General features: G+C 42.6%; 1 long non-coding RNA gene across 1 annotated transcript; it reads left to right on the top strand.

The window, feature by feature from the left end:
* Positions 1 to 7,807: 7,807 nt before the first annotated feature.
* LOC120436749 lies at positions 7,808 to 8,534 on the top strand. The gene is made up of 3 exons (XR_005610580.1): positions 7,808 to 7,937; positions 8,147 to 8,182; positions 8,353 to 8,534. It is a non-coding gene; the product is annotated as an uncharacterized LOC120436749 (long non-coding RNA).
* Positions 8,535 to 9,376: the final 842 nt, after the last annotated feature.

The raw sequence follows: 9,376 nt of genomic DNA, 5'->3' as shown, positions 1-9,376 counted from the left end.
CCGCTAGCATAGTTAGCTAGCACCGCTAGCGACCCTTCGTGAAAAAGCACCCAGGCTTGGCTTATATTGAGGCGGGTGAAACTCGTGTCAGCACCGGTCGCTCGCCGACAGTATGTGTTTTAGCTGGACTTATTTTTTGTTTATATGGACCGATGATTTATTTATTTATTCATTTTAGTAACGGTATAAACAGTGAAAGGTGGTGGATTGGCCAGATGTAAACTTCAAATATCTGCTCGTGTTACCAAGACATCCCATATTAGCTCTGATGTTTTCGGTGCCTGCAAAGAGCTAGACAGGTAGCTAGCTAACCCGAGCTGGCTGTCTTTTTGACTCAGGGTCATAGCTGGACTTATTTTTCGTTTTTATGAGCCGATGAGGGGTTTTTTTAGTAACGGTACAAACAGTGAAAGGCGGTGGATTGTCCAGATGCTGGTCGATGTGGAAAAAATAACTGAGTTGTTTGGTGAGTCGCTGACGCTGAGCTACAACCGAGGGCAGCTATCCACCGTGTGTGTCAGAAAGAACATGCGGGAACGAGGCGGCGAGGCGACCGCCGATCGACCGGTGGTAGATCGTGGATCAGGGAAACCGAAGGCAGGAGAAGCAGGCGGCTGCCGGTCGGAGTGTGAGGTGAACTGAATTTCAGGTAAGAAGTTATGACCTGCACTCTATTTGGGTCAGATATAAACCGAGTTTAGGTGTAGTTTATTTTCGTTGTGCTGACTACAATCAGTTATAATAACTCGTACTGCGTGGTAGCTAGCACGATGGAGTTTCTATACAGCTGTGTGCGCGCTAAGTTACTGATGTTGAACTTTATGACAGCCTCCCTGTCATTCTCTCGCCTGTTCAAACTTCAGTCATGAAACTGATCAATGATCGGCTTTTCTCTCTTGTTTGTTTATCGCGCTAAACAACAGCAGCACGTTTAAGCTTGATCAGCTGTTGTTAGAATTCATTTGCTTTTAATTTCTAGTATCAGCTGATGTTTGCTGGAGCCACAGCTGTAGAAGCGGCTGGTCGAAACCAGGAGATGACCTTACTGAATCATCAGAGCTGAACTGGTGATGGAGAAACAGGTTTACCTTTTTTAGGTGACATGAATGAGTTGAAGGAAGTTATGAACTGTTTCTGAGAGAAATAAACACCAAGCTCCTTTTTTTTTATTTAGCTGACAGCTGGTAACTGTGCAGGGGCGGATCTAGCAAAGCTTTTGCCAGGGGGCCAGGTAGGGCATTAACAGAGAAAGGTGGACACAAAGATATACTTTTCTTTCTTACTCTCACACAGGAGTGCAGAATTATTAGGCAAGTTGTATTTTGAGGAATAATTTTATTATTGAACAACAACCATGTTCTCAATGAACCCAAAAACACATTAATATCAAAGCTGAATGTTTTCGGAAGTAGTTTTTAGTTTGTGTTTAGTTTTAGCTATTTTAGGGGATATCTGTGTGTGCAGGTGACTATTACTGTGCATAATTATTAGGCAACTTAACAAAAAAACAAATATATACCCATTTCAATTATTTATTTTTACCAGTGAAACCAAACTAACATCTCCACATTCACAAATATACATTTCTGACATTCAAAAACAAAACAAAAACAAATCAGCGACCAATATAGCCACCTTTCTTTGCAAGGACGCTCAAAAGCCTGCCATCCATGGATTCTGTCAGTGTTTTGATCTGTTCACCATCAACATTGCATGCAGCAGCAACCACAGCCTCCCAGACACTGTTCAGAGAGGTGTACTGTTTTCCCTCCTTGTAAATCTCACATTTGATGATGGACCATAGGTTCTCAATGGGGTTCAGATCAGGTGAACAAGGAGGCCATGTCATTAGTTTTTCCTTCTTTTATACCCTTTCTTGTCAGCCACGCTGTGGAGTACTTGGACGCGTGTGATGGAGCATTGTCCTGCATGAAAATCATGTTTTCTTGAAGGATGCAGACTTCTTCCTGTACCACTGCTTGAAGAAGGTGTCTTCCAGAAACTGGCAGTAGGACTGGGAGTTGAGCTTGACTCCATCCTCAACCCGAAAAGGCCCCACAAGCTCATCTTTGATGATACCAGCCCAAACCAGTACTCCACCTCCACCTTGCTGGCGTCTGAGTCGGACTGGAGCTCTCTGCCCTTTACCAATCCAGCCACGGGCCCATCCATCTGGCCCATCAAGACTCACTCTCATTTCATCAGTCCATAAAACCTTAGAAAAATCAGTCTTGAGATATTTCTTGGCCCAGTCTTGACGTTTCAGCTTGTGTGTCTTGTTCAGTGGTGGTCGTCTTTCAGCCTTTCTTACCTTGGCCGTGTCTCTGAGTATTGCACACCTTGTGCTTTTGGGCACTCAGTGATGTTGCAGCTCTGAAATATGGCCAAACTGGTGGCAAGTGGCATCTTGGCAGCTGCACGCTTGACTTTTCTCAGTTCATGGGCAGTTATTTTGCGCCTTGGTTTTTCCACACGCTTCTTGCGACCCTGTTGACTATTTTGAATGAAACGCTTGATTGTTCGATGATCACGCTTCAGAAGCTTTGCAATTTTAAGACTGCTGCATCCCTCTGCAAGATATCTCACTATTTTTGACTTTTCTGAGCCTGTCAAGTCCTTCTTTTGACCCATTTTGCCAAAGGAAAGGAAGTTGCCTAATAATTATGCACACCTGATATAGGGTGTTGATGTCATTAGACCACACCCCTTCTCATTACAGAGATGCACATCACCTAATATGCTTAATTGGTAGTAGGCTTTCGAGCCTATACAGCTTGGAGTAAGACAACATGCATGAAGAGGATGATGTAGACAAAATACTCATTTGCCTAATAATTCTGCACTCCTGTATAAAATATTGAGCTTTTATTAAATAGTTATCTGAATCTTACAACCAAAGTTTGTATAATAATACACAAGATTGGCTGTAGACCATTGTTCATCATTCAGAACACTGTGTAAAAATAACAAAAACAAAAAGTGAATGCACAGCCGGCTGTGTGGGTAAACCAACCATGTGTGAAAATTGGTCCATAATGTAATGCTTCAAAGCGTGTTCATGCAAACATTGTCAGGTCTGCCGTGGTACAATGGGACTTCTGCTCATGAACCTGTGTGCACAGCGTCTGCAAATCGGCGCTGTACGAAGTAACTTCATCTTTACACAAAACTGTAAGCTGTTATCTGTGAAGCGTGAGCGGTGTTTGTTTTACCATAGTTCATGGTGGAGAATGGCTGCTCTTCTGAGTTTTGCTCTCTGTAGCCGTATGAATGGCAAACTACAGTGATTAGCAGCGGCATAGGCACACATAAAATTTCTTCTGAAATTTTCGCTTTCTAGTTTTATTTATTCATTTATAATTTTGTGACACTTGTATTTCTCAGATTGCTGCAGATGATGTATACCTCAGCTTCTTAGTAGCAGACTATTTACATGTGTGAACTGATCACACTGATCACACATTTACATATATTATATTTTCACTTTTGGTTATATGGATTTCAGCTGGATTATTAGAAAATGATCAACATGGTCTGTTATTGTTTGAAATTAATATAAGTTACGAATGCGTTCTCTTTGGGTTGGCCTCATTTTATGATTTAGGTTTTGTCCCATTCCAGCCCTGTGTGCAAGCACAAATGTTTGGCTAGAGTTTAAATTACTTTCAGCAGATCGGCGTGTTTTCAGTCTCACCTGCATGTTGGATGTGTCTCTGTGTTCACTCATCACATATAAAACACTTTGACCTTTTTGGGGTTTTTCACTGTAGTTTTCTTTGAGTTGAAGCACTAATAACTGATCTTCTGTTGTGGTTTAGATCCAGATGAGGTGATCACAGTGAAGCAGGGAGAGGACGTCACTCTCCAGTGTTGGGGTTTCGCAGATGCTCCCATCGAGCTGCTGGAGTGGAGCAGACCTGAGCTGACAGACTACGTGTTTTACTACAGAGAGCAGCGCTCCTATGAAAAATATCAGCATCAGTCTTACAAAGGTCGGGTGAAGCTGAGAGACCCGGAGATGAAGAATGGAGACGTTTCAGTGATTCTGAAGGAAGTCACCTTCAATGATGCGGGCAGATATGAGTGTTTTGTCGGAACGAGGAGAACGAGAGACAAGCGGAGCTCCATCAGTGTCAGGGTGGAACAGACTACTAAAGATACCTCGGGTGGAGGAAACACTGAGGGAGAAAACAGGGATGTTGGAGGGAACATGGAGAGAGAAAAGTGGCGTGTTGGACAGATAGCAGCCATAGTGATTACAGTGATTGTAGCAACCACACTGATTTTACTGATTGGGGTGGCTGTAGCTGAGGTGGGACAGCAGGTTCGCTACTAATGGGAGGGTTGGCTCCAGTCTGCATCCCAAATGTTTTCAGGGAAGATACTTAGCCCAAGTTGCTCTCAGATGCAGTCATTGGAGTCTAAATGTTAGACAGAAAGCTCTGACACAGAAAAAGTGCTGGTGTGAATGTTTGAATGAGGCAAGTTGTGTAAAGGGCTCACTGTGAGTGCTCAGAGTAGAAAAACATCTGTATATAAAACCAGTTTACTGTTTAATGTCATCTCCATTGCTTCTAACACAAAGCTCAGAGAAAACAAACCCGTGAGGATCTCCTGCAGAGCGATGAAGCTGGAAACGAGCTGCACTGAAATGTCACCTGATTGTTCAGTCTGCTGTTACTGTTACAGTTTGAGTTGATGGTACAGTCCCCAAAGTGTAAATGAATACAGGAGAAAATATAACTACAACACAACTAAAGTGCAATTATTTTAATGAAAATAAAAATTGTTTCTTTTAAAAACTAATGTTTTGTAGAAACATTTGAGCTGCTGCAGCTAATGTGGCTCATGTGTTTTTTTTTTCCTTTGTTAATAATGGTACAAACACTATGTGCTGTATTTGTCACTAAATAATTTACAACACCATGAGATGTATTATTTTATAAGAAGTTAATATATTTTCAAGTGTTTTATACTCTGAGCAGCATGAACAGGGACTTGAACTATTCTGTATTTACTTCCTGTTAAATGATAAAAAAAAAAGTACATGACTGTCAGAATCTGAACTCCAGAAAATCTTGACTTAAACTGGTTCTGTTAACTGATGAGAACAGTGTGTGCCTCTCTATTGTTTTTGTATGTATTTCTTTGACTGTATGCATCTCTTCTGATGGTGCTTATTCCTAATGTGTTCACTTTTTCTTTTTTTACTCCTGTACAGTTGGCATGGTGCACCTTTAATTTAGTTTTATATGTGCAATGACAATAAAGGGCTATTCTATTTGAGTCTATAAAATGATGCAGACAGCTCATAAAAGCACAGATATGGATCGTTGTTATTACAGTGGAGTCTGTTTATCAGCTCATCTTCGAGTATCATCTTCCTGATTTATTGATGGTCGCTGTGTTGATGGCTCAGGACTTATTCCAAGTGTTGGACTGGCTGTATTTACAAATTGGCACAAAATATGAAAAATAGAAACTGCTCAGGAAAATGTTGGATGATCATGTTTCTCCCCTGGGGTTTCTTTACAGATGAGGAAGACAGTGCAGATGTGTTTGTAACTGATGGAGTTTTCTCTGGGTGGTTTTTTGATGTTTGCATGAGTTATGACTCGTTTGGTGTCATGCCTCTGTGGTATTAAAACGGCCTGTGGCCTTCATAGGAAAGAGGAGGTGAAAATTTAAACTCTATACTGTTACCCAGAAAATACTCAATAGATGATTTTTAATGAACGTGAAGTTGGCTCCCCACCTTTTCCACCAGAGGTGGTGTCAAATGTTTTGTGACATTTGTGCTGCAAAAATAGTTGTTTGTGCTGCTTTCCTTTCAGAGATATTAATCAAAGCTTCTAGAGGTCATCTGAGGTCAACTAGCCCCTTCTTACCATAAAAACTTTCTTCAGAAAATTTCTTTTCATATTTTTTAAATAATAGCAGCACAAAAGTAGTACAATTGATTGACATCAGATTTGTTTGGTTTGGATAAACATGTGTATGTGTGACCTTTACATTTTCATCAATATCTTTAAAACAGAAGCAGCACAAACAGAAAATATTGCAGCACAAATGTTTGACAGCACTTTTGTTGAATTGGAAGAAGGTGTGAGGGTCAAGTTCACCATGAAGCTAAATCACGGACAGAATAAGAACAATAGGAATTTTCACGAGTGGGAACTAATTTGTTAGACTTAGAACTTTTTATTGTCATTGTGCAGTTTTTTTATGTAGGGGTGCAGTCACTGGTGTAGATGGTGTACAGGAGTGGACCCAGCACACATCCCTGTGGTGAGCCAGTGCAGAGTGAAAGGGTGGATGATCTCTGCTTGCCAACCTTGACTGACTGGAAGTTTTGTATCCATGACATGTGGTGGGGGAGAGGTCCAAGTTTAGCAGCTTGGCTATAAGAATGTCTGGGTTGATGGTATTGAAAGCTGAAATCAATGAAGAGCATCGTTACTGATGTCCCAGGATTCTCCAGGTGATGCAGAGCAGAGTGGAGTGCAGTGGAAATTGCATCCTCGGTGGACCTGTTTGCTTTATAGGCAAACTGGTGGGTTTCGGCTGGGTGGGACGCAGTCCTCTATGTGTTTTAAGACCAGCTTCTCAAGCACTTTGCAACCACTGGAGTCAGTGCGATGGGTCTGTAGTCGCTGAGGCTACTGATGGTGGTGGACTTGGGGACTGGGACTATTGTTGCTTATTTCAGGCATTTGGGGACAGCGGCATGTGTCAGGGAGAGGTTGAATAGTCCAGTGAACACAGGAGCCAGCTGGTCGGCGCAGGCTTTGAGCACTACCAGGTATTCTGTCAGGGCCAGCAGCTTTCCTCTGATTTACTCTCAATACATAGCGAACCTGGTGTCCTTGGAGGCTAAATATGTGAGGGCTGTGCTCAGAGGAGGCTGTGGGCAGGGCGCGGTGTGCATGGGGGTGTCTGCAGTTCTCTCTCTTGTTCAACTTAATTCCAACTCGATTCAAAATCAGGCCAAACTTTATCTCTGTCAGATCCACAGGCAAATCCACAGAAACTGAGTTGTCACATTTAAAGTCACATTCAAATTTGAAGCATTTGGAATAAAAGAAAACATGATTTACAGACATAATATAAACATTGTTTAATGGCTCAACCAGTACAGGTCACAGAAAGTCCCCGTCACACAGTGGAAACTCTGTTACTCAGCCTTCATTCAATCACTGCATCCTAGCTGACTGACAAGATTAATATCCTGGGCTGACTCAGAAGCAGAGCTGTTAAACTTGTATGTGTCACATGAGCGTAACTTTTAACTGTATTGTGTCCTCCTGTTCTTTGTTCAGAGTTTAGTTGTTTCTCCTGTGTTTAACACGGCTTTGCCCACTGTAGTGTGTGTTGTGTGATGGAGTACACAGGTTAATTTGAAGGTCAGACTGCAGAGCGACATCCTGAACAGCAGTGATCTAATTTGTCGTGTTTGAGCGCCATCTTGTGGTGAGTCTGGTAATTTGTAAAAGGATGATGTGACTGGCTGATGGATGTTAAGCTGACCTTTTCTCCCCATTGGTTGTTAGACATTTTTTTCTGATTCCATTTTGTATGCTGTCAGGCTTGGTTAGTCTGTGGAACTGCAGAGGCACAGAGAAGTATGGATCTGGCTGCAGCTGAAGGAAAAACTGAGGTTTGGGAGGAGTTTAGTAAAGTAGTGGAACAAGATTTTCAGTGTCTGTTGGTTTCTAGATTTTATGTATTCATTTTGCTCATGACCTAATTTAAAAATGTGTTTACTGACATGTTTCATCCAAAGAAACATTTTCTCTTAATGATGAGAGGTGGAAACTACAGAACTACCACCCTGTAAGAGAGGGAGGAGGAGGAGGGTCTCGCTTGATGCTAGTGTGGACCGATCAAAGTTCAGTAGCACCTACAGATGGAGAAAGCTTCTTCACTTTGGCTGCTCTGTAAGTATGCTGTGATGTGTTTTGGTTTCTGAAAAGCATTAAAAAGGATTCTCACTGTGTTGCTTCACAAAGATCCAGTTTGTGAAGAAGATAAAAGAGAAAACCACTTCCTGTTTTCTGCTTCTTCAGTCTGTAGATCGACCAGACTGATGGCGTTGCTGCTTTTTCCTGAATGTGAAGCTTTAAACTAACCTGTTATTTCTCTTTAGTTTCAACCTCACTGCTGATCTGCACAACAAACCAAGGTCAGTAACCTTCTCCTGTCACAGTTTAAACCTGATATCAGCTACACTGTACACTGTGTTCATGTTAAAAACAAAACTGATCAGCTTTGACTGAGCTCATAAAGTTCCCCACAGCAGGTCTGCTTTGGACCTCAGTGCTGGCTTGTACTTAATATGCATCATCCTCACAGCTCGTCTGACTGTGAGTCCCAGCAGCTCTCAGTTCTTTAAAGGAGACTTTGTGTCTCTGAGCTGTGAGGAGGACGACAGCTCTGCTGGATGGACTCTGAGGAGAAACACAAGCAGAGACACCGGAGCTGAGTGTGGAGATGAGTGGGGAAGATCATCTGGTTCTTCCTGTAACATCAGCTACATCGACCCTTTGGACAGTGGAGTTTACTGGTGTGAGTCCAGAGAGGTCCCATCAGTAACATGGTTAACCTGACAGTCACTGGTAAGCTGAGTGTGTGGAGTTAGTGTTGATGAAGCTGTGTGTAAATGGATGAAATGCTGTAGTTTGTCTCTGTGTTGAGGTGGATCAGTGATCCTGCAGAGTCCTGTCCTCCCTGTGATGGAGGGAGATGATGTCACTCTGCTCTGTAAAACAAAGACCACTCCTCCAACCTCCCAGCTGCTTTCTATAAAGATGGCTCCCTCATCAGGAAGCAGCCTACAGGTCACATGACCATCCAGCATGTTTCCAGGTCTGATGAAGGCCTCTACAAGTGTGACATCAGCGGTCATGGAGAGTCTCCATCCAGCTGGATCACTGTCACAGGTGAGCACCTTTACTCTGATTTCACCTCTTATTTCATCCACATATTCACCTGAACAGGTGGGATTCTCTCTGCAGGCAAACCTACAAACACAACCCTGGCCCCTGACCCCTCCTCCCCCACCTTGTGTCCAGAGTTTTCCTCCACCTGGTGGTGTTCTGTCCATATTTCATCTCCACTGTACTTATGGTATCTTTATATCGATGGAGAGTCACAGGTAACACTCTCAGTCTCTTCAGTTATTTATCAAGCTCAGTTCTTTTTGACTCTTTATACAAATCTCTGATTACACATGTGACAGGAAGTGACCTTATCCCTGTGGTAACAGCACCACCACCCAAGCTAGGGAGAGACTGGCTGAAGACTGTGATGACATTGTTAGCGTGATCACTGAGCATCACTTCTGAGTTCCTGTTTAATCTGTCAGATTGTGGTCGTC

The sequence above is a fragment of the Oreochromis aureus genome, unplaced genomic scaffold (genome assembly GCF_013358895.1).
Source record: "Oreochromis aureus strain Israel breed Guangdong unplaced genomic scaffold, ZZ_aureus HiC_scaffold_106, whole genome shotgun sequence".
NCBI lineage: Eukaryota > Metazoa > Chordata > Actinopteri > Cichliformes > Cichlidae > Oreochromis > Oreochromis aureus.
This window is presented reverse-complemented; position numbering and strand designations above follow the sequence as displayed.